The following is a 26,969-nucleotide window of genomic DNA, read 5'->3' as shown; positions in this document are numbered from 1 at the left end:
TCCTCTCCCTTTGGAATGCCCGGAGGTTATCGCAAGGCGGAGAAGACCCGCCCGTCTTCCCCTTATCGCAGCCCGAGACATCTCCCCGCAAGGAAGATGAAGCGCTCACGCCAAAGCTTTCGGAAGAGTGTTGTTGACAAAGCGCAATCTGAGGAGGTGAGTCCACGACAACATTGCAATCGGCCCTGTACTCGGGTTAAGTGATACCCAGTCTCGCGATAACAGTGCCCGAGCGACTTTCTTTTGCGCGTGTGCGTTATGCTTCTAAAATACTACGCGCTAATTGTTACTACCAGCATGAATTTATATATGAAAATAAGCAGGCCCAGAACTGGGGCGGGGCAAAGGGGGCACGTGCCCCGGGCGCCAGATATCAGGGGGCGGCAAATTAAAAAAAAATTATTATAAAAGTGATATAATTTTTCTAAGTAAATAATTTAAGAATAGTTATTAAATTATAAATTATTAAACAATAATATGAATAAAAATTCTTAGTAGCGTTGAGTAATTTTAACTATCGTATCCCAAAAAAGTAACTCACGGATGCAATATATTTTAGCCTTGGGGGAGGGAAAAAGCTAGGGGGATCAGGGAATGGGGGCGGCAAACTGATCTTTCACTCCCCCCTGACCAAAATCCAAGTTCGAGCCCGGAAAATAATCATTAAAAAAATGATATATCTGGTGCATTTCCGGTGAATAAAATGGATGTTTTTTCGTTAAATCATCTTAAAGAGCGGATGTGCAAAACAGAAAAACCCAGGAGTCATGGGAATGTACCAGATAGACTACATCATGGTAAGGCAGAGGAGGAAGGTTTAGGAGAAAAGTTAAAAAAAAATCGCGCAGCTTCCCTGCGGCGAATGCGGATTCAGATCACAGCCTAGTTCTTGTGAAATACGAATAAAGATTTAAAAGACTGAGGGAAATTGGAAAGATGAGGAAACGGAAAATTTTTGAAAAATAGCATGCTTGAAATTACATTTATACATCATTTATTCACTTAAAATTTAACTTTAAGCAGAAGTAGTTATTAAATATCAAAACTAGAAAATAGTTTTAAATATTTTTTTACATTTCTCTGAGGCTTTGGGGAGGATTTATATCCTAATCCCACCCATAGTTACGCCACTCTCTGGGCTATTACGGATACGCAATGTATAGAGGAAGGGTGGGACAATGTTAAAATACGAATAGTCAAATCGGCCAAGAAGTCAAAAGGCTTTGTGGACAGTGGACATGGACAAAGAAACCCACGATAACGGAGGAAATAAAAAAATAAATAGAGGAGAGAAGGAAGTGGAAGGACGTGGACACGCAGCAGGACCAAATAGCATTGAATAGAAAAAGAAATAGTCGAGTACGGCGAGAAACCAATAAGGCGAAGGCGGTTCGGTGGAAAAGACATCGTGATGACATGAAAAAGTTTCAGATGGAAGGGGAGGTAGGCGCGCAGCGAGTACTTCGAGGAACTGTAAGACAGTAGTGACAGGCCGGTAAGATTGATCATTGAGGAGCTAAGTACAAGGGAGGAGGACGGTTTAGGGCTGGGGATCTATGACGCGGAAATCGAGAGAGCCCTTCGTGATATGAAGGCTAGGGAAGCGGTGGAGGTGTACAAAATCCCGTGTAAGCTCCACGCAATATGGTAGTTTCCTTCATCAAAGAAAGAAAAGTCATTGATTGCGATTCGTTACCCACCATTCGTGTATTCATAATATACAAGTTATTTGGTTTTAGAAATCCCAGTTTAGACGAATGTTAATGGTAAATTTTAACCTCATTTGAAAAAGGCCTGATTTTCGCCCAAGCGAATCCACTCCATGTGACGTCACAGGGACTTAGATGCTATACGAGTTGTCAGAGTTTTACATCGTCTGAGATTACCAATGCATGCATGTGGCACAGAGCTCAGGGAAACATTTCTTAATAATCACCTATTAAAACTGCCAATGGTCGGAAAGCTTCCTGCGTTTGAAAGGGTAGAAATAATCCTTATTTAAGCCAAGCGCTACCTACTAGCTGGGTAATCTGCTACCTATTAGCAGCCTGCATCGTAGCGGCGCTCATAGCCTCGCACCAAGGTGGCTTAACACAGCGGCAGACGTCACACGGGCTTTTCCCAGCATTCATACATAGCAGTCGCGTTTTCGCGCGCTTGAAATTTTTCACTTTTTATTTAATCGCGAATAATGGATATCGTCATTTAAAAATCTAAAAACGTGAAATACGTACTCCAGGAGTAATAATCTTTCGAATTAGGCAATTAAAAAAATAGGAAACCACCCTATTAGAACAGTTGCTATTTTCTATACAAGCATTCGCACCATTTGGGCGGTTACACGGTGCATTTTCGTGTTCGTTCACACGTTCATACGTTTAGACATTAACACGTACGGATTAATGAACCGAGTAAACAGGCCTTAATACGGCTTGTTTCGTCCTCCCTCACTTGAATGCGTGGATAGGATCTCTTCTCTTGATTCGGAGTATCGCCAGATGAACTGGTCAATGGGCGCTCAAATGGGATTATTTCGCGATTAGACCTGAAATCGCAATTCATTAACTGAATTCGGCTGACTTAAGGGAAAGATAATTTGTGACCAAAAAATCTACCGAAATGAAAAAATATGAAATAATTGAAATGAGACCAATATCCTTTGCATTGCCATCTTGATTGGACAGTGAAAGGCACCATGAACCTCGATAAAGTTACCATGGGAATTGAAGAACATGGATAGCTTGGTAGTCTGCGAATTGGCCAGGGAATGTCACATATCCCAAATTTCGGACCTACGAGCGTGATGCGCCCGCTCCCAGCGGGCTTCCCCCGCTCTTTTCAATGCAGGTCCACAGAGGGATAGGCTCGTTTCTAATTTTAAAATGTAGAAAAAAGGCAGAGTCTTATGTACAAATTTAATTGGAATGTTCACGTACAAATTGAGGTCAGAGGACCTCTTTAAACACAACATTGTAAGTAATTACACTATCCTCTGTTAATACTTGTTCAGCGTTTTCCTTAATATTTACAAAAATATTTTGAAAAGATCTTACCCTAGAGAATGCTACATAAAGTTGGCCATGAGAGAATACAGGGTCAGGTAAGAATAAGCCAGCTCTTTGCAAAGTCTGACCCTGAGCCTTGTTAATAGTCATCGCATAGGAAACCTTAATGGGAAATTGTCTCCGAGTCAAATTAAAAGGCATGGTGGGATTCGACGGCGTTAACTGTATTCTTGGGATGAGGACAATCTTGCCGGAATCGATTTTTTTTAACGATTATAATTTTTTTTCATTTTTTAAAACATTTTTTTAAGGAAACAATAGCAATAGTATTTAGGAAGTAAGATATTCCGTCGCATGTTCTCAGATAAATACTGTGCATTTTGGTACCTCATTTGTAGAGTTCGTACGCGTATAAGTTAAGAAAAAGGTATCTATACGGTGGAAATAATATAGTAGATCGATGTTCCCTCATAAGGCCCAAAAACCCGTCAGCACTTTAGCACTTTACCCTATTCCATTTAACTGCAAAGGATGCTACTTAAGTCCCTGTCGCTTGTAACATGATCGACCATCCACTTCGTCACGCGACCACACGCCGGATATGAAGTCACTCTCTTTCCCGACAAAAGAGACTCTAGCGATAAGCCGAGCATACATCTGTTTGTTTACACACCGTCGCGCCAGGATTCACCTGCTTATAGCCCAATCCTGGAATCCCCCTCACAGGCATCCCACAAAAAAATTCAGAAGCGAAAACGTACGAGCCGAAATCGATAGAAATGAGACGGAAAAAAAAGCAAACTTCCCATATACATTAAATATTTGAACACTTAACAGAAGCGACGACAGCACAAAGATGGATAGTAAATAAATCAATTCCAAGGAAAATATTTCGCAAATTAATTCCTTGATTTCCCACCTTCGAGGAAATCCGCTCTTCCTCGTGATGTAATTGAATTCCTTCTCCGATGTAATTAAAATCCTTAATTACCAATAAGCTCAAGCCATTCGCATTGATGTGTCTCTCCTGATGGTAAAAAATTTTTCTTGATCATACCAAATAGCGACACCTAGCTTCCACAGCAGTGCTCACTGGCTGTTCCAACTGTTATTCTAGCTTTATTTCTATTGATGCTGAATAAAAGCGTGCATAATGTTAATGACACTAATGATAGTATAAGAAAAATGTATAATTATGTATTTTTAGGGAGCAAGGCCAGCGCCCCCTAAAAAAATGATGACGCAGTCATCCACAGTAAAGTTTTGAACGTTTAAAACATCCTTGAACCACAACCTTCATGAAAATCAATTACCCTTCCTTCGTAGCCAGACGCACACAATATTTTACCGTGAAGGATACTATCATGCCATACTTTGAATTCAAGGCCACATCTTCTAGGGGTGGTAATGTGGTAGTTTCCCGTCACATCCCATATTGCAGTATCCTTGCCGATTCTGTGAACTTCACTCCCGCAAGAAGATGTGACAGTTGATACAGAACCTATACTCTGAATCTTTGCTATCAGTGATTTCTGGTGAAACTGCCGCCCCAAACCGGCGAAGTCGGGAGATTTAAATGACTATCATTGGCTTTCAGAATTCCATAAAATACTTTTATTTTGGTGAAACCAAAATACATTTCCACGAGACTCTCCCTTCCAACAATATTTCATCGTTCTACCTCAAGCCGCGAGACCCTACCCGTGGTGTATACCATTACATTTTCCATTAACTTCTTTCCCGTAGAATACTTTAATAGTAAAATAATAATACTTTTATCGAATCAACTACCTACTTGGTGTAGCGAAAACAAGCTTATGAGCTCACTCGGACCTCGTGCGTCACGAACGGGAGGGAGCCGATGAAATAGATCGGTAAACAGCAGAACGTTAGAACGTATATCGAATCAGTGCCGAGAACGCTTTGGCCACACAGCACGCCGGACAAAACAAATATTTGAAATGGATACTCCGCTAAGGAGGAGTTTACAAAACACAGGTCGATAGCGGGACCTCAGTTCCTCACCGTCTGCCACCGATAAGTACCAGAATATAAATAAGGACGGGGATCGGGTTGGTGTGGTGACTTGTGTGTTGGCTTCCCACTCGGCGGGCCCGAGTTCAAATACCGTCAGTGGCAGAGAAATTACAGAGATTGCCCGATCCCTGCTTGAATGTAGTATGGAAAACATTTCAAGCGCAACACTCCGTCCGTCGGATGGGACGTTAACCCACAGTCCCCTTGACGCCTTTCGTTAAGAGCAGGCTAATGCCGACGCCAGGTTTCTTTCCACCCTTCCTTACCCTTCCCTCATGGCGCAAATGACCTCAGATGTCGGTCGCCTTCTCCCAATGCCAAACCGTAAATAAGGACTAAAAGCTATTCCTCCCTCTTTCGCGACCTGCATATATATGCACTAATCAAATCACAAAGCGAAATAAAAACTTTAACCAATTCGAAAGATATACTGTCCGATCCGGATTCCGACTTCCAGCTAGATGACATCCGTGAAAGTATGTTTTAAAAATATCTTTTTAAATTAAATTTTAATCGCTAAAAGTATTGGTCATTATCACATGATCTGATCTCAGTATAGTTTCTAACCTTCCTATTTATTTTTAACCAGTCGATTCATTAAATATTTCGAAAGCAAAATTTTGGAATGAAAACTACAAACTGTTTTAACCCCTTAACTACTTCTATGGTGTGCAAGGAAAGCTGCAAAATTTTCATGACTTACACGTGTTTACAATTAACAAGAATAAGAACGAGACGAAACTTCGGTAAAGTCGATGACTTATGAGGTCGAGTTACAAATGAGAATTAGAACCCAGGATCAACATGTAATTTCAATTATACCGACGCTTGAGTGAAAATTTCAAATCTGAAGTACGAATGGCGATAAAATTGACATGAAATGCATGAGAAAACCACTTACATCGGAGATGGATCCAAGGAAATTATGATTGTATTTATAAACATAGAATTTGACTTAATGCACTGAAAACAGGAGAATGACATAAAGAAATGCCAGGTCTAACGTAGGTATTCTTTTCAAAATACCAAACCGAGCCCATATATTACCTTATTGTAAGTACATATTATTTCTTTTACTAGTTTCACATTCAGAACCCATGCATTATCTAACCTTAAGTATCTTTAATAATCTTAAAATCCTTAATAATCTTCTTAGTCTTTAAGTATTAATTTTATTCGTTGTGATAGTTTATTTTGTGCATGTTTTTTTCCTTCTGCTTTGTTTTAGCGCATCGTTATCACCTGATCTTGCCAGAGAAAAGATTCTAACATTCCTATTTACCTTTTAGCATTCAATTCAGTAAATATTTTGAACGCGAAATTTTGGGATCTATTCAATGATGAGTCATTCCTAAATTACTGTGGTGGTAATATAGTGGAAGTAGTGACCATTTTTATTTAATAAGTTTAGTGGAAAGGGTGTCCATGGTCACATGTTGACGCTTCTTGATCAAAGAAATAAGCAAGTATGCTCAGTCACGTTGATCTAAGAATCCACACCAAGGCCAAGCTTGGGGAAGCATAAATGCTCAGTAATCGGAATGTGGAATACGTGCGCAAAATAACGAGTCATTCGCGGATAACGAATATTTTACCGTGCACTCACTCGAAGAAGAAATAATGCACCTAAAGATACAGCATTTTCAACTTTGAATTTAAAACAATGATTTTACTAAATAGATCACGTACAGGACCAATGAATTCGAGCCGAGTTCATAGCCGTAAAGACGAACCGTGCTTTGAATACATGAATGGGAAATGCAAAACATAGTCACTTTATTTTAGAATAACAGGATAAAACCACAATTTTTGATCCCAAGACACTTAGGCGTATAAAAGGGAAAAATGACAGTCCATTGAAACTTCTAATACTGTAACAGTAAAGGGAGGTAGACTACATTGCCTACAAAACACTCCGGAAACAGTTTAACACAATCCGGTATTAACATTCCATATCCTTCAAAATAAAACAACCACTGGTAATACTGTACAATCATTTTATACAAACACTTAGCTATAGGCTTAGGAAATGGCACTTAGTAGCCGAAACTTGGGTCGATTTATCCATTTAACATTTAAAGATGATTACTAGTCTTTAATTCAGCATGAATCAAAAATCCTTCCAAAAAAAAGACGACATAAAATATTTCCCATAATTTCAATGCCAAATAAATTCGAAAAATTTAATTAAGAGGATTATAATTTTTTGGGAAGCTCTCAGCGAAGAACTTCAGTTTTAAGCATATTGAACAGCACAAGTTATTACAGTGAAAGTCTCACCATTTCTGATTCCCAGGAATATTTTACTGAGAATAGCAGTCGAGACGTTAGTTTGATTGAAACGTAAGCGAAAAGGCCACAGGAAGACAGGAATGCAAGTAGGGCAGAGCCTTATTGTGGAGATTTCCCTGCGGTTACAACTGACCTCCACGCAAGGCTGCGGTGGCCCAATTCAGGAAACTAGGTTGGAGTGGTTTAAAAATTCGAATAACCGTGTTTATGAGACTTCAATTAGAAAAAGCACAGTGTCTTATTCGGAAGCATCACCAGTCACCATGCTTACTGTCCACACCCAAGTTTGTCGAGTGGTCTTTCACAATGCCAATCTGACACTAACAATAAGTAACAATACCGGATCACTGTCTTTTGCATGAAAAGCTACCTTTGTTTTGTAACATTCCACGATTTCAATAATTAGCCCTGAATTCATTACCAGTTTAATAAATAGCAGGAATATATGACTTTTGTCAAGAGTTATGTTAAACACAGGTATTCAATGAGGCTTATATCCCCCTTTTCTAGATTGTATTTTTGTAACGATGATTCCATATACAAACTGTGCGTTACACTTCAATTCTAGCGGTGAGTATTTCAGTCCCAAAGATGTGACCTGCTGCGTTCATCCTTCAATAGTTAATACTAGATTCCTCGACAGAAAAACATTCACCATATTTTTTTACCACCATTAGATTACCAGCATTAAATACGTCATAATTTTTCAAGGGATATAATATAATTTCATTATTTAACAGGCAACAAGCCAGGGAGAGCGCTACAGGGGCTGAATCGCCCCCCGAAATTTTTTACTTTCCCCAAAATTATTATTGTTTGCGACTAACTAACCACTAACACACACTCTTAGTAAGAGTGAGATCATTTACGTAAGACCTTGATTTTTATCAATGTAAAATGATACAATTTTGTTCGAATATCTCAATAAAATGGTTAATCAACTAATTTCTACAGAATAGAATAATCAATTATAATTAAGACTTCGGCTCCTCCCCCGACACCTGAAATAAAATACTAGCCACGTTCCTACCACTCAAAGAAAGTTTAAAAATTGAATTATATTTTGTTAACTTTATTTCAGAATAGAGTATCATCTACTACTGTATGAAATCTTTTCAGGCTTGACGTAGTGGAAAGGCGATAAATCGATGATAAAATATAAAAAATATATGGTAACTTCAACACTCTGATATATGCAACTCCACTACCGACCATGGTTTCGACACAATAACAAAGAGTGTCTAAACCATGGTCGGTAGTGGAGTTATATATTGAAGTTTGGAAATTACATTTATAGTTTATGACTGAGTGGGTGAGAAGCCAAGGGGTACAAGTGATTTCTTTTTTTCTATACAGAGTTAGGTACAGAAATTAGGTATAGAAAACAAACCAGATCAATTAGATATTTAGTAGTGCATTTGATTTTCCACTCGATGTCAGCACAGAATATAGACTCACTCGTATTCCTTGGCAATCAATTTTTGTGTATTTCTTCTAACAATTAACTTTACCTAACTCTGTTGATTAAAAAAATCACTCGTACCCCTTGGATTTCAAACCTCACAGATCTTATCATGAATAATTCACCATTTAGGCCAAATCTGCCGAAACTTTCTGGAGCTCTGCGTTCGCTGGCCATTGCCATTCGGGAGGAGGAAAAATCAGAACGCTTTCCCCTTGGGTTGACCATGGTCTACAAAGAAAGTAGGATTTCGACGAAAAAAGTCACTTAACGGGACGAAAACATCGCTAAAAGAGAAGAGCGGGGTTATCTCGCCAAAGAGTGCTAAGCGCCGTAGACCCGCGACGGAAACGCTAATCCGGCCCGCATACTGGGAATACCGTTACGGGGGGCGAGTTGGTTCCGGAGTGGTACGTAATTTCACTCGTGGGTGGGAAGGCGTGATGCTCTCTTGACTCGGGGAACAAACTCTGATGGTCACGCGAGTACAGCGGCGAGGATGGAGGAATGCATCGCAAAGCTCAGGGGAGGCAGGGGAAAACGAAAGGCAAGGCTACGGTCCGAGTGGGATACAGAATGGAACAGAGATTTCCTTACTTCAGTGTAGTGATATACGACGACCTCCATTTCTTTTAAGAAATAGTCGAAAACGAGTCAGCGGCGTGCAGCTATGGAGTCACTCACAAGTAATAACATTTACTATAATATTTTTACTTATTCTTCCATACACATGATTATACAGGTAAGTATTTCCATTCAAGGAAGATAGGAAGCCTGTAAGGCAATAACCCAGTAATTACGCCAACTTCATAAGGTTTTTACCACAAATATATCCTAGGTTGGGAAAGACTCAGTATAAAAGACACAGAGCGTACGAGGGTTCAAGGTGAATCAGGAATAGAATCCTTCAGGGATACAACACACCTGGGCCGGGAGCCAAGCCCGTGGCTTATACGCCCGAACACACGGGGAGGTGGAGGAGAGGAAGGAAAAAGGAAATAGGCGCCGCCACGATAGGAGCCCGACGACGCCTCTGGGTAAGGATAGGTTCGGAAGGGATGGGACGGGGAAAAACACTTCAACGCTATAGAAGCGAAGAAGGCCCACTAAATAGCGAAACCAAGCAAAGCTATTAATGTTCTAACGATTTTGGAGGATCATTCTATGAGGAAGAACAATTCAACGATCACATCGTTAGATTATGAACGACACAATAAAAAAGAGACTCAAACAATTTTAAAATTTCGGTAGCACTGCTACCTTCCTCAGAGTTAGGAACAAGATACAATTTAAGTATACCGCGATAAGCCACAATGATAAGTTAACGGAGTCACCGTAGATAAATTCTATATCTAAATTTCCACATACCTTTCCTCGGTAAGCATTTATCGGTAGCTTAACTGGCTAAAGCACTCGACCGGAAATCGGGAGATCCGGGTTCGAATCCCGGTCAAGGCGAATGATATTTTCTCTGTGGGTTTTCCCCACAACAAGATACAAGATTACTTCTTCTTCCTAACTCTAAGAAAGGTGGTTCTGCCACAGAACATTCAAAATCATATGAGTCACTTTTTTAATGCGTCTTTTATACTGCGTATTATATCTCTTATGCCAATGAAAATTAGTATAAAGATGCAGCATCAAAGTTCATCTCCTCCTAATTCAAGCCTTTACTTCAGCCAGCCTTCGGGAGTGTCTTAATGTTCTGGAGGATATTGTTGCCGTGCGCAAATTTCGTCTCGGCTCGTGGCTCCTGCATTCGCCGCCGATGTCATTTTCCGCTCCCGTGAGAATGGCGGAAAGAAAGCGAGGACGCAGGAAGCCAAACGCAGCCAAGCGACATCAGGCACGGGTTTCAGAGTCACTCAGAAATCATTTCGAAGAGTAAAGAAAGGGCAAGAATTCCTGATAAAATAAACCTTCTAGCGTTTGCAGATGACGTAGCCGTTGTAGCTGAAAACAAAAGTGATCTTCAAGCTCTGACAGAAATACTAATGTGGGAAGCAAGAAAAGTAGGCTTACAAATAAATGAAAGTAAAACCAACTACATGAAAATTAGTAGACAAGACGATGAAGAAGACTACTTGGAAGTCTTAAATTACAGGTTCCAGAGAACTGATACCTTTAAATATCTTGGAGTAACAATAGCAAACAATAATAGAGAAGACATTGAAATTCGCAACAGGCTCGCAGCCGCTGAAAGATCATACTGGAGCCTAATCAAATTATTTAAAAGCAAAATTCTATCAAAAACCACTAAAATAAGAATGTATAAAACCATAGTACAACCTGTAGTTACATATGGATCAGAAACGTGGACATTCACAAAAAAATCTCAGAGGAGCCTCAGTACTTTCGAAAATAAGATATTGAGAAGGATTTTGGACCGATAAAAGAAGGAGATAAATGGAGGATAAGGAAGAATAGAGAATTGAAAGAATTGTAAAGGGAGCCAGATATTGTGGGCGTAGTAAAAAGTAGGAGGTTGAGGTGGCTGGGCCATATTCAACGCAGAAATGAGAGAGAAATGATAAGACAAGCAAGCCAGAGGGTAGGAGACCGCTAGGAAGACCAAGGATGCGATGGATTGACGAGGTGACGAAGGACTTGAGAAGAATGGGAGCAGACATAGAGCTGGCAGAAGACAGAAGTGCATGGAGGCGCATGGTTGGTGAGGCCAAAGACCACTGTGGTTTACAATGGCCACAGGAGTAAGAGTAAGTAAAGAAAGAATATCATGCGTTGATTTAAAAAAACATAAGATTTAACAAACAGTCATAGCAAGGCCTCTAGGGGTTGCGCAGCCACATAATCCATCTCACCACTGAGTTCATTCGTTTGATCGGTTAAGTGATGGTGAAATATCATATCAACTACTATCTACTGTCAACCTGGCACGAACTAAAGTTAAAAATCTCCGATGTTCTTTCAGGTAAAGGAATAGGGTGGTTTTCTATATTTTTAATTGCTTAAAACAAAAAATTATTACTCCTGGAGTAGTAGGTACGTATTTCACGCTTTCAGATTTTAAAACTACGATATCTATTTTTCGCGATTGAATGAAAAGTGAAAAATTTCAATTTTTTTTTGAAAACGCAATGGCTAAGTATGAATGCTGGGAAGAGCCCGTGTGACGTCATTCTGGTTCCGGCTGCCGCTGTGTGAGGCTACCTTGGTGCAAGGCTACGACCGCGCCGCCACGATTCAGGGTACTAGCAGGTAGCGCTTGGCTTAAATAAGGATTATAAGAACCCTATCAAACGAAGGAAACTTTCCGATCATAGGCATTTTAATCTTTTTTAATTTAATAAGTTATTATTAAGACATGTTTCCCTGAGTTTCACATGCATGCATTGGTAATCTCAGACGATGTAAAACTCGTGACTACTCGTATAGCATCTGGGTCCCTGTGACGTCACGTGGAGTGGCATCTCATGGGCGCCAATCTAGCCTTTTTCAAATGACGTTAAAATTGACCATTAACATTCGTCTAAACTGGGATTTCTAAAACGAAATAGTTTGTATATTATGAATACACTTATGGTGGATACCGAATCCCAATCAATGCCTTTCGTTTTCTTTGATGAAGGACACTAACCCCATTGGCTCTCCTACTCCCTACGTGTGAAAATAATACGTTAAAGTCTTATTTAGGAGCGAAATCTATCCTCGCCTATCTAAGCCAAACTTGGAGTTGAAACGCTGAATGAATACCTTACATAGCTTGACGTGGTTTATGAGGAAATCGTTGGTCTCTGAGAGCCCATATACATAAATACATATACCATAAAAAACTAGGTCAGAGTAACACAGAACGATAAAGAAAAGGAAGTTGGCAGTGATTACTCTTGCAGCAATGAAAGCAGGAAATATTTATACTTTTCCTTTAAGAAACATTATTTGATTAACTAATCATCCCTAAGGTCAGCAAAAATGATAATAAACAGTTTTTGCGACACTTTCAACTGGTATATTCAGTCATTTTTATTGGGTACCAAGTAATCATATTCCACTCGTTTTATCTTACTTATATTATGAGATGATTTAATCGTTACTAATCGAATTACGCAATTATTGATATCGCGCCTGATAGCAATTTTGGATGCGTCAATAAAATCACACCACCAGTCGCTGAATTGTAGGTACATCATTTTAAAATTTTATTCGGGAATTTAAATTAATAAATATGCATGAATTATTCACTCACTAATCGCAGTATTTTTTTAAGTTAGCCACCTCAGTCGCCCATTACACGAGCTCATGTTGATCAGGTGCGGATACAACATCAAATTTGAGGAAAAAGGATAATGACCTGGGTCTGGGTACTATGGAATACTCCCCGGAAGAGAGGGTTGTTCTTCCGTGTACAACTTTTTAAAAACCCATTTTTACGCAATTTGGAGCCTAAAAATTTCATTTTTATTCTTAATAACAGATTAATGGGATCTATTTTAGTTATTTAAGGATACAAAAACGATTAAACTAATATTGATAAAAAATTTTAATAAAATATGGGGTCATGACCCTTGTTACTCCCAATAATACTGCACGTGATGTTGATCCCGCAACCTCTTCCTATACGCCAGGTGCGCAGCTGGGAATTAAGGCGAGGGAAGGTTTTAGGAGCAACTAATACTGGAGAGTATGGAATACGGGAGGTGCCTTGGTGCCCTCCCACAAAAAACTTTTGAGGCAAATGGTGCAAAATGTTGAGTATTGCGGCTTTCTGAGGGATAATTTATTAATCGTTACACTATTCTATGAGTAATATTTATCCAATTAAGTAAAATGGATTAAACTTTCAAATTTCTATGAGGTCTGGGTGGGGTTTTGTCCCCCAACACCCCCCTTCGCTGCGCCACTGCTATACGTTGACTCACTTAAGCGCGGGTACCTACGACTACTAGTAGTCACGCAAAGACGTTTGCTATGGCCTCTCCATTTACCCCGTACATTCTCGTATTCGTCGTCTGGCACCCCTCATGACTAAGGGGAGTCCCACGCCCCCAGACAGGGTGACGCGGCCGCGATAGGCGGATCGGAAGTGAAGCTTCAGGTTTCCCCGACTCTTACTTTTTTACGACTTTTTTTTTCCTCAGAGGGAAAGGTAAATGGAGGATCATTTCAACTTTACCACGATGCTCGATTACAAGGGATCTTTCCCCTTTAAAAATCAAGCCACATCCCGGGATATCAAAGAGCTTTCCGGTGTGAGTTTCACATGTTTCACCGGGCTCGATAATTTCCCAAACCTCCATTTAAAAACTGCACAACGAGAGCGCACATTAATGGTCAGAAACAGCAATTGGAAAGTTATGTATCACCAGAGAGTTTCACACTACATTGAACATAATAGCAATTGATGCGTCTCATATACCCTTTACAGCATCTCATTCGGCTTCCAATATTATTATTTGCATTCTGTAAAGTTCGATATTTAAATATCGACGTTGGTGTTTTTAGGGAAGGTGAGGGGGGATTGTAGAGGAAAGTTGTTCAAAGTAGTGAAAAGAAAAGTGTATCTTGAAGAAAATAAATAGTATTTGGAAAAAAAGAAATGTCTGACGATACACTTCCAAGGATCATCAGCTCTACATCGACTGGTAATGCATTTAGAGTTTTCATTTTTGATGCCGTTTATGTGGAAATGCGATTTAATTACCAGTAGATGATGGAACACTTTCACCATTTCAACCCTTAGTATTTTCACTCATACTAGCAACATTGAAATTTGAAAAATTCACATCGACGTACAACAATACTAAGATTTTCACACTAAAGCCTTCCGTTTCTCCCTCTCCCACCTGCATTGGAGAGCAGAGACATCCAACGCATTATGGTTTTAATTAGAAGAGGCCAGAGTCAGCTTGTATTGTGCTATGAATATGCAATCACAGGCACCATAATGCAGCCCAAGGATTTAAACATAAATAAAGAATTTAAGCGAAACCTCACTACCTAAAAAGTCATTATTTTAAAGTATTTGTTGCGGGCATGTCCACGCATACCTCCTAAATCCTACGAACTTCTGAAATAATTTTGCAAACTTAGCTGTTTCTGCTCATGAAGATTTTTCAAAATCGACAATGGATTCGTCACAGGGAGAGAGGATGAAATGAAGGCATTGTTAATGTCGCTTTGTGAAGAAACCATGGTGGCTTTCAAAAAATTTTTATTTGGGAAAGGCAAACTGTGCAGAATGAAAAGTTCCCTTTATTTTTTTCTGATCATTTGATTTACAAAACAAAAGATTGTCGAAATACGTGCATATACATTCACTTCTTCTTACTCATGCCATTCACTTATAATATATTCACTTAGTACCTACATTCGCCAAAAATGCGAATATAGGAACCGATCTAGGAAAAAGCTAAAATAAATGCCAACACATTCGAGCAATACGTTCTTCCAGACAATCGAGACGTTTACTGCCAAACCATGTATGACGTAAGAGAATGTCAAATAAGATAACGAATGAATAAAGCCAATCGAAAAAAAATATTCAAGAGGGTTGCAAATGTGCTAAAAAAAAAGGTAAAATCATGAGTTTAAATGAAAAAAGCAATCCTTTGATGCAGCAAAAAGCAAGCTCTTTGATGAAAGAGGGATGCGAGACGGCAGTTACGAAACCTCCACTAGATTTTAAAACGTTCTCGGCCGGCAATCTGTTCCTCAACTCTCACTGTCGGGGTCGCGATCCTAACGTCTAGTCGCATTGGATCACAGGCCGCTTACACAATGGGTGTTGGCCTCGAGATTAAGTCTAAACGATTTCAGCAGAAAAAAGATTTGAGCAACTTCAACCTCTACGAATCGGCGTCTTGCCCTCAGCGAGCGAATGGATATTAACGAATAAGCTCATGTTTTTAGCACATACGGAAACTTTCCCAATACATTTCTGTGATAGAAACATAAAAAAAAACAACCGACCTCCTCGACTGCCAGACAGAATACTCTTATTAGCTCCCTCATGGAGCTTAAGGTATTACGAAAATGTGGACATAAAGAGGTCGTTTGCTCTGTGTGCTCGCATGGAATTCTATGGATACTGGATAGATACCTTTAAACTAAACACAAAGATTCACGGAAGGTGAAGGATTGAGAATTTCCACACCTAACGATTGAAGGAGTCTAATCACATTTTCGAGGCTACTCCATTGTAGTACGTATTACTTTACTGAAAGACAATACAGGAATTCTTCAAACAACTATGACTAATAGAAACAATAATTGACTTGAATGTCTGCTTCCAACACTGAAATACAACTGACTTCAATACATATATTGTCTTTGCCTCATTTCATCAATTACCTGGGGTGTAAAAATTTTCATTAACGAGTTTAAAAAACCAAAGAGCTATGATTTTCTCACAATTTTATCCAAAAATTAAAACTTTCTGCCACCAACAACCCAATAGGGACTTCATCCAATTTCCCAAGATTTAACTCGAATTGATTGATGAGATAATTAAGTAATTTTTCGAGTAAATAATTGCTGACATTGCAGTCAAATCATGTCAATTACCAACATGAAAATGGCGCTACGGTCGCGTCAGCTAAAATAGCTAGAAAAATGATGCATTAAAAATATAAGGATAGTGTAATCCAAAATCTCACCCTTCATTTACTTTTTACCTTTGGTAGATGCCGTCTATGATGTAAAAACAAATATTTTAAATTACACCTGCGAAAAACATTTGTTTTGATTATCGCGTTAGCAAACCTGCCTTCTAAATTTTCTACAATTACAGTCCCGCCAAGCAAGAGCAAGAGAATCAACTGACCATATGAGAAGGCCTTCGACGTAATATAACTCAGCAGAAATTAGTGACGTCGCGTATATGTTTTTTCGAGTCAAGAAGAGCGTTAATAGATCAGATTGCTCGAGTTGCATCAAATCAGCGAGCAGTCACCTGAGTCGAGACCAATCGAGTGTCGGTCCAATTACTTTCCCCAGAACCTCCCATCATCTTCGCTTCGATGATTGCGCTGCGTTCCCCCGATTGCTTGGGAAAGCGAATCGCGATTTCCGGTCGATTAGATCACCTAAGGCGGAAGGGAGGAAAACACAACACAAGGACATTACGTGACTTCCTCAAGATGGCTGTGTCCCATCCCATTCCTTCCGATTCAAATACATCCTTCTCAATTTTCATTGCTATTGTTTAGAGAATGTCATTTCCAAATATATTATTCTTTGACGTCAAAAATGGAAACTAGATCATCATTTTCTGGCTTTAATACGTGGGCTTTCGTCATGATGAGAGTAGTAATAACTTTGAGACATTTAACACTAAGAATTTTCGAGTAGTACTTTTTGATGTCGAGTCGAGTATCGGGTCGAGTTGAAAACTACTCGCGAGAATCGAGTCGAGTGTGGCGATTGTAAACCAGGCATTACAGCAATGCATGCTCCAACATATTCTCATGTTTCCTATCCCCAATTTTCTATTCTGAATACTAAGCTTTATGTAAAAAGGAAAAGATTATGAGGAACGTTGACGTAAATCGTGTCAGAATTATGAAAGTATAGAAAGAATGCTAGGAAACAAAAGTATCGCATAAGAAAATATGAGCGGTACAGCGCGCTGCAGCGGTTCACTCCGATTACGCCGCCGGGTCGGAAGACGGTCGGCCTCCGCGTCTGACAAAAAACTATTCGGCACCCACGTCGGCTACTATGGTGGTTGACTGCTACGTGTACAACAAGCTTAATCGCATAGGCTATGGGAGTAGAACGACTTATCGTCCTTAAAAACGGTATTATTACATGGCTTTTATGATAGCGCCTCTTGTCGGCAGCTTTTTGAACTTAATGGCCTCGACAGTTTTGTAACCGAATCTACTCGACTCGACATTCGTAATACTACTCGAAGCACTTGAGTCTAGTACCAACTAGTCGACTGGACTCGAATTTTCGAGTACTCGCACATCCCTATTTAACACAACTATACCGGTTCAGGATTATACACTCCCCACTTTTCCTGGCTATTATTTTTATAAAATACCATTTCCAAAAATATAATTCTCGTACCTTAACATCCAAAATTGGATCATAATTTTCTGGCTCTGCTATATGGACTTTCGACGTGAAGAGAGTAAAAAAAACTATGTTATACTCAACATAAGTTTTATTCTAAATCGCTTATATTATATATCGATTCCGGCACTTTCTGCGCCATGGCTATAGGTAACTCCAAACTCCTTGGGCGTGCATGCAACATATTCACACACAAGTTCACGAGGAGGTCAGGGCAAAATGAAATGCGTAGAAATAGTACTAAATAAAGTAGGGATGAGTCGATTCCAAATGTCGATTCTCGATTCCACCGATTCTCGGGCACGGAATCGGAATCGAGAATCGATCGCCTAAAGTCGATTCCGATTCCATCGATTCCAGGAAGATAAATGTTTTGAGCATAGACATTGAGTTTGGGGCACAAAGGCTGCCACACATCTAAGCGGCCGCGATGTCAGCCTTGCCTGCGCGGAGGATACGCCCGGCACGCGGGTGCTGCGACTAACATACCTAAGCGGCCTCGGAAACATGAAAATGTCGGCAAGAGCGACAAACCGACGAACCCTGAAATGGCGCGTGATCATGAGCAACTCTAAGAGAAAAAAAAATTGGAAACCTCGGGATCGGGAAGCAATGCATGCGTTTTCCGTTCTTTTATTAGCCGCTGGTCACGGCAAATCAAAGTATTGCGATTATGAATCACATTCGGAGAATTCATCTCGACCACCAATTTTAAAGCATAATAGATCGAAATATATTTTTTTTATTTTCGAATGATATTTGAAGTCTGATGATAATAAAAACGTGCAGAGAGCGAGTTTACCTGTGAAAAAAGTTTCTTATAAATACGCGCTGAGAGCGGGTTTTTTTATATACGTAACTTTTTTAGACTAACACGCGTCTGCGTCAATACAAAAAAATTAGACACATTCGCGTTTGTATAGCCCAGTTTCATCAATGCAACCCTTGAGGAAGTTGATACTTGCTTGGCATAAGCCGCCGCGGCCTCCGGGCGGACTCGACAGGTTGCGTTCGGCCGCCACCGCGCACCCGCCAGGCTGCTCTAGTGTGTATGGACGCAATGAACGCTACATTCTTGTTTAGCCACCGCGGCCAAACGAGAATGTAGCCACCGCGGCTATTGTTATTTTTAGGGATGGTCGGATCGGATACCTCGGATCCAAATATCCGCGGATATTGCCCTTCATCGGATACATCGGATCCAAAGTCGCGAAAGACATCGGATCTGGATCCGAAATTTTAAATAATAGATTCAGTGAATGCAACGCCCCATCAGGGTGGAAAGAGTTCCGATTCTCTCTTCGAATGCGTTGTCGCATGCGATTCTTGTCCTACTCATGAACCGTTTTGTTTGAAAGCTCTCGCAGAGGTTGCGAGTAGAATTTCAGCCGTGGCCAGGATTTTCAGCCAGAAAATAAAAAAGGCAAAATACGACTGGCACATAGTGTGACTCTTCCCAAGAGATTGAACAATCATCGGAGGAATTTCAGCGCCGTAGGATAATAACCACGTCAAAAGTAACTACGCCGCAGATTTCAGAAAACCACCCTCGGCCGTCCACCAGCCGTGCCTCTGTTGTTTTTTTTTGTATCCGAAATCACACGGACCAAAAATCATTGTCTTCTAAGGAAAATATCAAATCACATGAAAACAATTGAAGCGTGTTTCATCCCTAACTCGCCTCACCAACTGACCTTTTTTGGCCTACCTGCTTCAATTCTCTATTTCTAGACGACAAATGCTAGGAGAGTGACTTTTTGGGTCCGAAGATATCTTGATAGCTTCGACAATTAGATGCTATGCACGGGATTTAAAAAAGAATTAGACCAAACGAGACGCATTCCTGACGATATTTCTGTTTATTTTTCAGCTCTAATTGATTGCCACTCAGTTTTCTATCTACAATTCTACAATTACACTTTACTGATTGTCCAAACAGCATAATTTTCAAAGAAACAAGCGTAGAATTAACCCCTCAAACAATTAGAGACGGATTGGAAACGCCAACTACATATATCACGTAGCGCGCCCGGCTTCGCTTTGAAGGCAACAACGTCACTGAAGCAAGATCTGATTTCTTCGTCCGACTCCCTCATTTGTAGCCTTGTTGTTTGAAATACGGAGGGAGCGGGCTCCTTCCTCTCCACCTCTCCTTCACGTGCTCCTTCCCAGTGGCGTAGCCATGGGGATGGTCCGGACCTCACCCTCCGAAATATAAAAACACAGTTTCAAACTAATTTTAACGCCCTTCATATTAGAAAAACTTCATTTTTCAAAGATTCATTTTTTTCATTTTTGTAAATTCATGATTTTTAAATATTTTGTTTCCTTTTATGAAGGAAAGTAATTGTGTTTTTTATATTTATATTCCTCTCGCTACGCCACTGGTCAGTGGTTCATCCTAAGATTTTTCCTATTTTCATTTCCAAACCCAAGCGTAACAGTTTAGGCCCTGAGTATGTGAAGATGTTTTTAAAAAACAACTTGAAAGCCCATAAAATAATTTTTAATTCATAAAAATATTAGAATGTGAATGAAAATCTAAGAAGCAATCCATTGATTGTATGTACCCACAATAAACGAATAATGACTTTGTTTAATGGCAGGAATTCGAAAATGCATTTGGATTCGAAAATATCCGATTCGAAAGATCTCGCTCCAAAAATCCTGGATCCGTCAATCCCTAGTTATTTTATTCCATTCAATTCTTAAATTTTAATGACAGCAATGCTACAGATAAATCAAAATCCCACCAGTTAGAATGAACAAGAATCGATGGAATCGGAATCGAGAATCGATTTGAAGGAATCGAAATTGGAATCGGAATCGAAAAAAAGTGGAATCGACTCATCCCTAAAATAAAGGATAAAACACGAATGGAGACAAAAATCATGGAGATGTGGTCGTGGAGAAGGAATGTTAAATATCAGTGAGGCAGACGGAGTTAGGAATGAAAAGAAATTGACCGAAGTGTTGGAGGATGGAGGATTAATGACCAGTGGCGGAGCCAGTAATTTTGTTGGGGGGGTACAAAACTAGGGGCGGTGGGAAATTTTTGAAAAACAGGCTACTAGTAAAGGATTTTAAAATAATATTAACACTTATTATAATCGAAAAAACTTCATTTTTCAAAGAAATCTTTCGTAAATTCATCATTTTTCAATATTTGGTTTTCTTTTGTGATGCAAAGTTATTGCGCTTTTATATTTCGGGGGGGGGGGGGGTCCGACATTTTATTTGGTTCTCTGGGTTTTTAAGGACATTAAATAATTTAAGTTGGATCAAATGCACTATTATAATTGTCTGAAAAAATCAATATTTGAGCTTAATTAAACGATAGCTTGGAGAGAGTATCAACAATACTATTGCGGATTCTCACCCATTTTAGGATTGTTTCAGACAATTGAGAGGGTTGGAAGCCAAAGGGTACAAGTGATTTCTTTTTTCTATACACAGTTAGGTACAGAAATTAGGCAAAGAAAACAAAGGAGATCAATTAGATATTTAGTAGTGCATCGATTTTCCACTCGATGTCAGCACAGAAATGAGACTCAATCGCATCCCTTGTCAACCAAGTTTTCGTATATTTCTTCTAACAATTAACTTTACCTACTCTGTTGAGAAAAAAACCACTTTTACCCCTTGGCTTCTCACCCCCTCAATTATAATTGCACATTTTCACCCAACCTTAATAATTTAATATCTTTAAAAATCCAGAGTATTGAATAAAATGCCAAAAAGGCGAGATACACAAAAACAACCATTTTCATGGAAACTGCACATACATTTTTGCGTTGCCATAGCTCAGTAACTAACGAGTTGCGACCCCATGCTTACGGACAAAAAATGCAAAATTATCTCCCCTAACAACCCCCAGAAGTGTTGAAGATTCCTCCTGAAACACCCAGTAAATCGATAAGTCTTAAGTTTGATGAAGGAGAAATTCGTTAGAAAGAACGGAAGCCTTGCCTCGCAGATTTTATCGAACGCTTGCAAACTCTTTAAATTGCGCCATCAAACACGGAGGATGTTGGATGCCTTCCTCTCGCCGAGGGAAGAGGACGACGATACATTTTTCCTTATTCGACGGTAGAAAGGTTTTCCACTCTTTAAGCTTCTCCGATCCGAAGATCAGAGGAGAAATGTGTCTTGAAGGCTACGAAAACTGTGAAGATAATTGGAGGCGATGAGGAGAGGTTAATACGGAGGAAAATGTCCTCAAGAAACTTCGCAGCTCGCGAAATTTGCGAGAGAGGAAATCATTTCGCATCAAAGGAGAAATCACTCAAAGAGAAAATGACGTGCGAAAAGGTCGATAACTGACACACCAGAGAAGAGTGATCGAATCGTATAACAGACTCATAAAGCTAAGTTGGCACTCTGAACCAAGGTTCGTGATGATGGAACTAACAGAAATGTGTTAAAGCTGAAACGAAGAGTATAAAATAGCTAGAATTGACACAACTTCAAGCGGAGAGTGAGGTAAACAAGTCGTTAACCAAAATATTCAGTTTTACTACCGATAAACACGTGCGTCTTGACATACCGCGCCCTTAGTGGACTTCAAAAATGAAGCGATTTGGAAAAAGCCCAATCGCACTAAGAAAATAAAACTGAAGAAATAAAGGGGTAACACCATTAAAATATATTCTACAATAAAAGTACATAATATGAAATAAATACAATCAGATATTGCATGATTTTGACAGTATGGAAAAGCGAGCATAATGTAGGTTCTCCTCATTTTAGTGCAACTATTTACCTATTCAAGGACCAATATCCACATCCATTTATTTACATAAAGTTTCCCTCATAACGTTTAGGTGTTCAGCCTATACCTATAGCTCTACTCTTGTTGCGCGATTGTTAAAAGTTCCAGTGAAAGGCATTGCGGGATCATGTGTCAAATGATGTCTACGGTGTAAGAGCTACACAACAATACACCCAAGTAATTCTAGGGTTACACCTATGAGTGGTATTTCTCCACAGCACAGCATCACAGCAGCAAAAGGTAGTTGCATTTCTCCACAGCAAAAAATCAAAAGGAATGAATAATGAACAACAGCAATTCTATTTTTACGCGCCTTTCGTAGCACCTTTTACTTTCTCTCGTGAAAGACTTTCTCCTTTCTTTTAACTTCCAAATCCTTGATTGTAAGTACCGGGACAAGTCATGGTGATAACCTTTACGGGAGTCACCCGCAATGCACAATTCCTAATCCTTTCTCAAAAATGTAATATGTTATGTCCGGATAGTAGTATTTATATCTCTTTAAATCGAGTAAATTTCCGCCTATAAATTCAGCAGTGTATTTGAAAAAAACATTAAAATAGAAAAACAGTGATGATGTGGCTTTTATGCGCTATCAGAATTTATCAACTCTATTATAATTCACATGCAAGTTTAAATAGCTGGCAGGAATCGGAGATGAAAACTGTCTTTGTTTGGCATCGCGACAAAACCTTTAGGTTCTCTTGGCAAGGACACATCCAATCGACCTAATCACACAGCTAGTCAACATCCGAACGAGCGTGTTTAACCTTTGATAGGGAATTCAGGGATAGTTCCAAAACCGATCAGCTGTAGTTCTCTATTTACTGTCGTAACGAAATCAATGACGTCAATTCTCCCTAACCTCCGCCCTATAGCGAAAATCACGGTCACTGCCAATGCAACGTTAAAGGTTCTTAACACGATCGGAGAGGAAAAATTATGAGGAGAAAGCACTGGTAGCATAGTAAAGGAAGCCGTAGAGAATTAGCTAACCACCACAGATTCGTGAGATGCGATACTCAACCAACCATGAGTGACTGCTTGATCAATTTTCTCGCGGATATTCAGAGAAATCACAAGTGAAAAGAAGAATATCAAGGATTTTACTAGCAATCGATAACCAAACAATAATTAATCACCAAGCCGTACTTTCCAAAGAAACGAATATTATTACTGTCACCCAATGCCACTTTCGAATGTGCAAGATCTAATTTTCAAGTAAAAATACTCTTAAGGAATGCCATAACGAACATGGATGATAAACTATTACAAAAGTTAGTCGTAAATTTTTAACTATCTCTGTTAAATTTTTAAATACCTTTACCAATGAAGTAACATCCCCTATGAAAAAATTGTATAAACCTGTTTCAAAATTTTTACAATTTATACAATGCCATGGCAATGTATAAAATTTTGAAACAGGTTTATACAATTTTTTCATAGGGGATGAATTCAACATCAAGTGTCTAAATACCTAAATCAGAAACAAGGAGTACAGCTCTAAGGAAGAATCCAGTCAGACACACAAAACCAGCAACAAAACAGGGACAGAACTGAGACGATTTTTTTTAACCATATTAAGTTCGAAACTCAGGAACATGGAAATTCCGTCCTCTGAAGATAAAACTTTTACGTTTACATCGTTTCTCCATGGGTGAAAAAACGAATCCCTAAAAATCATATAATACTACTTGATGAGCTACAATCACGCGGTGCAAACATTACTTAGATGTATCCTGTGATCCTTAATAGTAATCAAGCACGCGACTTACGCGAGCAAAATCGTAAAGGTTCTTTCATTTGAAATTAATATATCACGGAAGCCAATATTGAACTACTTCCAATCAAGAACTGAGAGAGTTAAACGTAATTAGGAGTAACAAAGAGCGGCTGGATCCTATCGATCTTTTCGAAAGTAAAATACCCGAGATTTCGAATAAATTCAACCTATTCAGGCGTGATATAGGGGAAGTTCGAAATATTAAATCAAAAGGTCGTTGAATTTCTCCACAGTTATTTTAATACGTACGACGCATTTCGGCTCCGTCGTCTGGTAGAATTAATCACGAGAATTCTTGTATCTATTGAGAAATTATGGCTCTCTGAGTAAAAACGCGCCGTACTCATTAAAATAATTGTGTAGAAATGCAACTATCTTTTATTTCAATTTCCGAGATATCAAAGAGAGAATAAAAACAAAAAAAATACGCTTCACCTAGAAAACATAATTAGAGATCACACTAAGCTTATCAGATACGAGAAAACAATGCTGATAATTGAAGAAGACAAACAGTGCACGACTGAAGGCAATATCCATTGGTAAGGTCACACAAATCATGCTCACAAAGACTTCGCAGGAAACTTACGGCCACTTCAAACGATCAATGAGAACTGGAATGATTGGCGGGACACTGACTACGGTGTACTCGGTCTTACCTGGAAGAAAAACAAAGAAAAAATGATTATACATGATAGCTTAGATGAACAAATCGCTAAGTAATTACGGAAAATTCTATCGACTGCTTTCGTTACCTTGAGTAAAATATCGCAACTCAAGAACTTAGAGCAATTTATAACAGTTGCGTAACTCTCCATTGAAAACTGACTTCCTGCGATTAATATAATGAAACTATTGCACACAAAAATTGTTCATTTAAATTAAATATAATTTAATTCATATTCTGCTATTTAAATTTGCATATTTCTATTTAATTTTTACAAAAAAAATATCGAATTGGTTTCATTGCTTCTTTTGGGTTATCAATATTATAAATTAGTTCCAGGCCTATCATTTTAAGTCCTAAATTTGGATGCTTGGATCTTGATTGATCTTTGGATGATTTTTGATGATCATTGGCTGTTCTCGCATCAGAAGGAAATCGTACTTGTTCAATGCTATAAAGTTTATTGCTAATATGAATTCGGTATTATCAGTATATCCTCCTAAAACATGCTAAATTAAATAATACACTTTACAGCATATATATAAACACCTCCTCCTTCATCTAGGTGGTCCCTGATTGGTTCGTATTGTTGTAGGCTTTCCGCCATTTTTAAGGTTGGGACTCCGTCAAAGCAACTCTTGGAATGAAACGTCGGCCTACAACACGCAGACAAGACCCTAACTCAGTAGTAAACCTGTGAAGAATACATTCAATTCATTCACCGGGAAAAACTCAAATTATTTTCCCAATAATATTGTAATTGGATTTATTGGCAAAAATCGAAGTAATCTATAAAACACGTTTGTTGCCGCGCGTACCGACTCGTGCATGTGATGCACCGCTGGGAGCTGGCACATAACCGCCATTCGCCCCACCTCCATCAAATCATTCGATAACGATATTTGGAGGAAAATGCGGGGGGAGGATATTAGAGGGATCATTTGGTCCCGGGACTAGGAGGGGGAGAGCGCAGGATTTCCTGTGGGACCCGCAAAACGTTGCCGACTGTCAGCGGCGGCCCGAGCGGGAAATGGCAGAAAAATAGCCTCGCGTGATTTGGAAGGGGAGGGATAGAAATCACCCTGAAAATTTTCCTTGAGGCGGCAGCCTCGCGGCTGTTACGTTTAAAACTATAAAAATTGGCATATGATATTAGCAAAGAAGTTTTCCTATCATATCCCACCATGGGCGCAGCTAGGAATTAAGGCCGGGGGGGGGTTTAGGTGCAACTAATACCGGGGTGAGTTGGGGTATGGAATACTCACAAGGATAAGCGGTAGGTGCGAGATTAATAGATTACGGAATTTTAAGATAAACGGTTCAAAATAGTTTCTATAGGAATAGATGGGAGTTTTACATCGTCTGAGATTACCAATGCATCAATGAGGTACAGACTTCAGGGAAACATCTCTTAATAATCACCTATTAAAACTACCTACAGTCGGAAAGTTTCCTTCGTTTGATAAGATATTAATAATCCTTATTTAAGCCAAGCGCTACCTGCTAGCAGGGTACTCTGCTACCTGCTAGCAGCCAGCATCGCAGCGGCGCACAATATCCTCGCCCCAAGGTCACCTCACACGGCGACAGCGGGAACCAGAATGACGTCGCACGGGGTTTTCCCAGCATTCCTACTTAGCCGTCGCGTTTTTGCGCGCTTCAAAATTTTTACTTTTCATTTAATCGCGAAAAATAGATATCGTCATTTAAAAATCAAAAAGCGTGAAATGCGAACTCCAGGAGTAATAATATTTCGATTTAGGCAATAAAAAAATAATAAGAAACCACCCTATTGTATTACAATAATTTAAAAATTAAAGAATGGCAAACTCCGCACTTCGGCGTGATAAAAGTTGCTGAAACCGGCCGCGAAGCGTCGCCACCAGTCCATGTGAGGCTACTAACAGACGAATGCT

The 26,969-nt window shown here is 39.4% G+C and overlaps 1 protein-coding gene and 1 long non-coding RNA gene across 2 annotated transcripts in view; both read right to left on the bottom strand.

Moving 5' to 3' along the window:
* LOC124164583 (plexin domain-containing protein 2) overlaps nt 1–26,969 on the bottom strand; it is a 279,661-nt gene that overhangs the window by 47,163 nt on the left and 205,529 nt on the right. The gene's annotated exons all lie outside the window — the stretch shown is intronic.
* LOC124164584 overlaps nt 24,911–26,969 on the bottom strand; it is a 55,161-nt gene continuing 53,102 nt past the window's right edge. The window contains exon 3 of the long non-coding RNA XR_006866072.1: nt 24,911–25,045. This is a non-coding gene — a long non-coding RNA (uncharacterized LOC124164584). The remainder of the gene's footprint in view (nt 25,046–26,969) is intronic.

The sequence above is a fragment of the Ischnura elegans genome, chromosome 8 (genome assembly GCF_921293095.1).
Source record: "Ischnura elegans chromosome 8, ioIscEleg1.1, whole genome shotgun sequence".
NCBI classification, from domain to species: Eukaryota; Metazoa; Arthropoda; class Insecta; order Odonata; family Coenagrionidae; genus Ischnura; species Ischnura elegans.
Note: the sequence above shows the minus strand (reverse complement) of the source record. Positions and strands in the feature narration are given on the sequence as shown.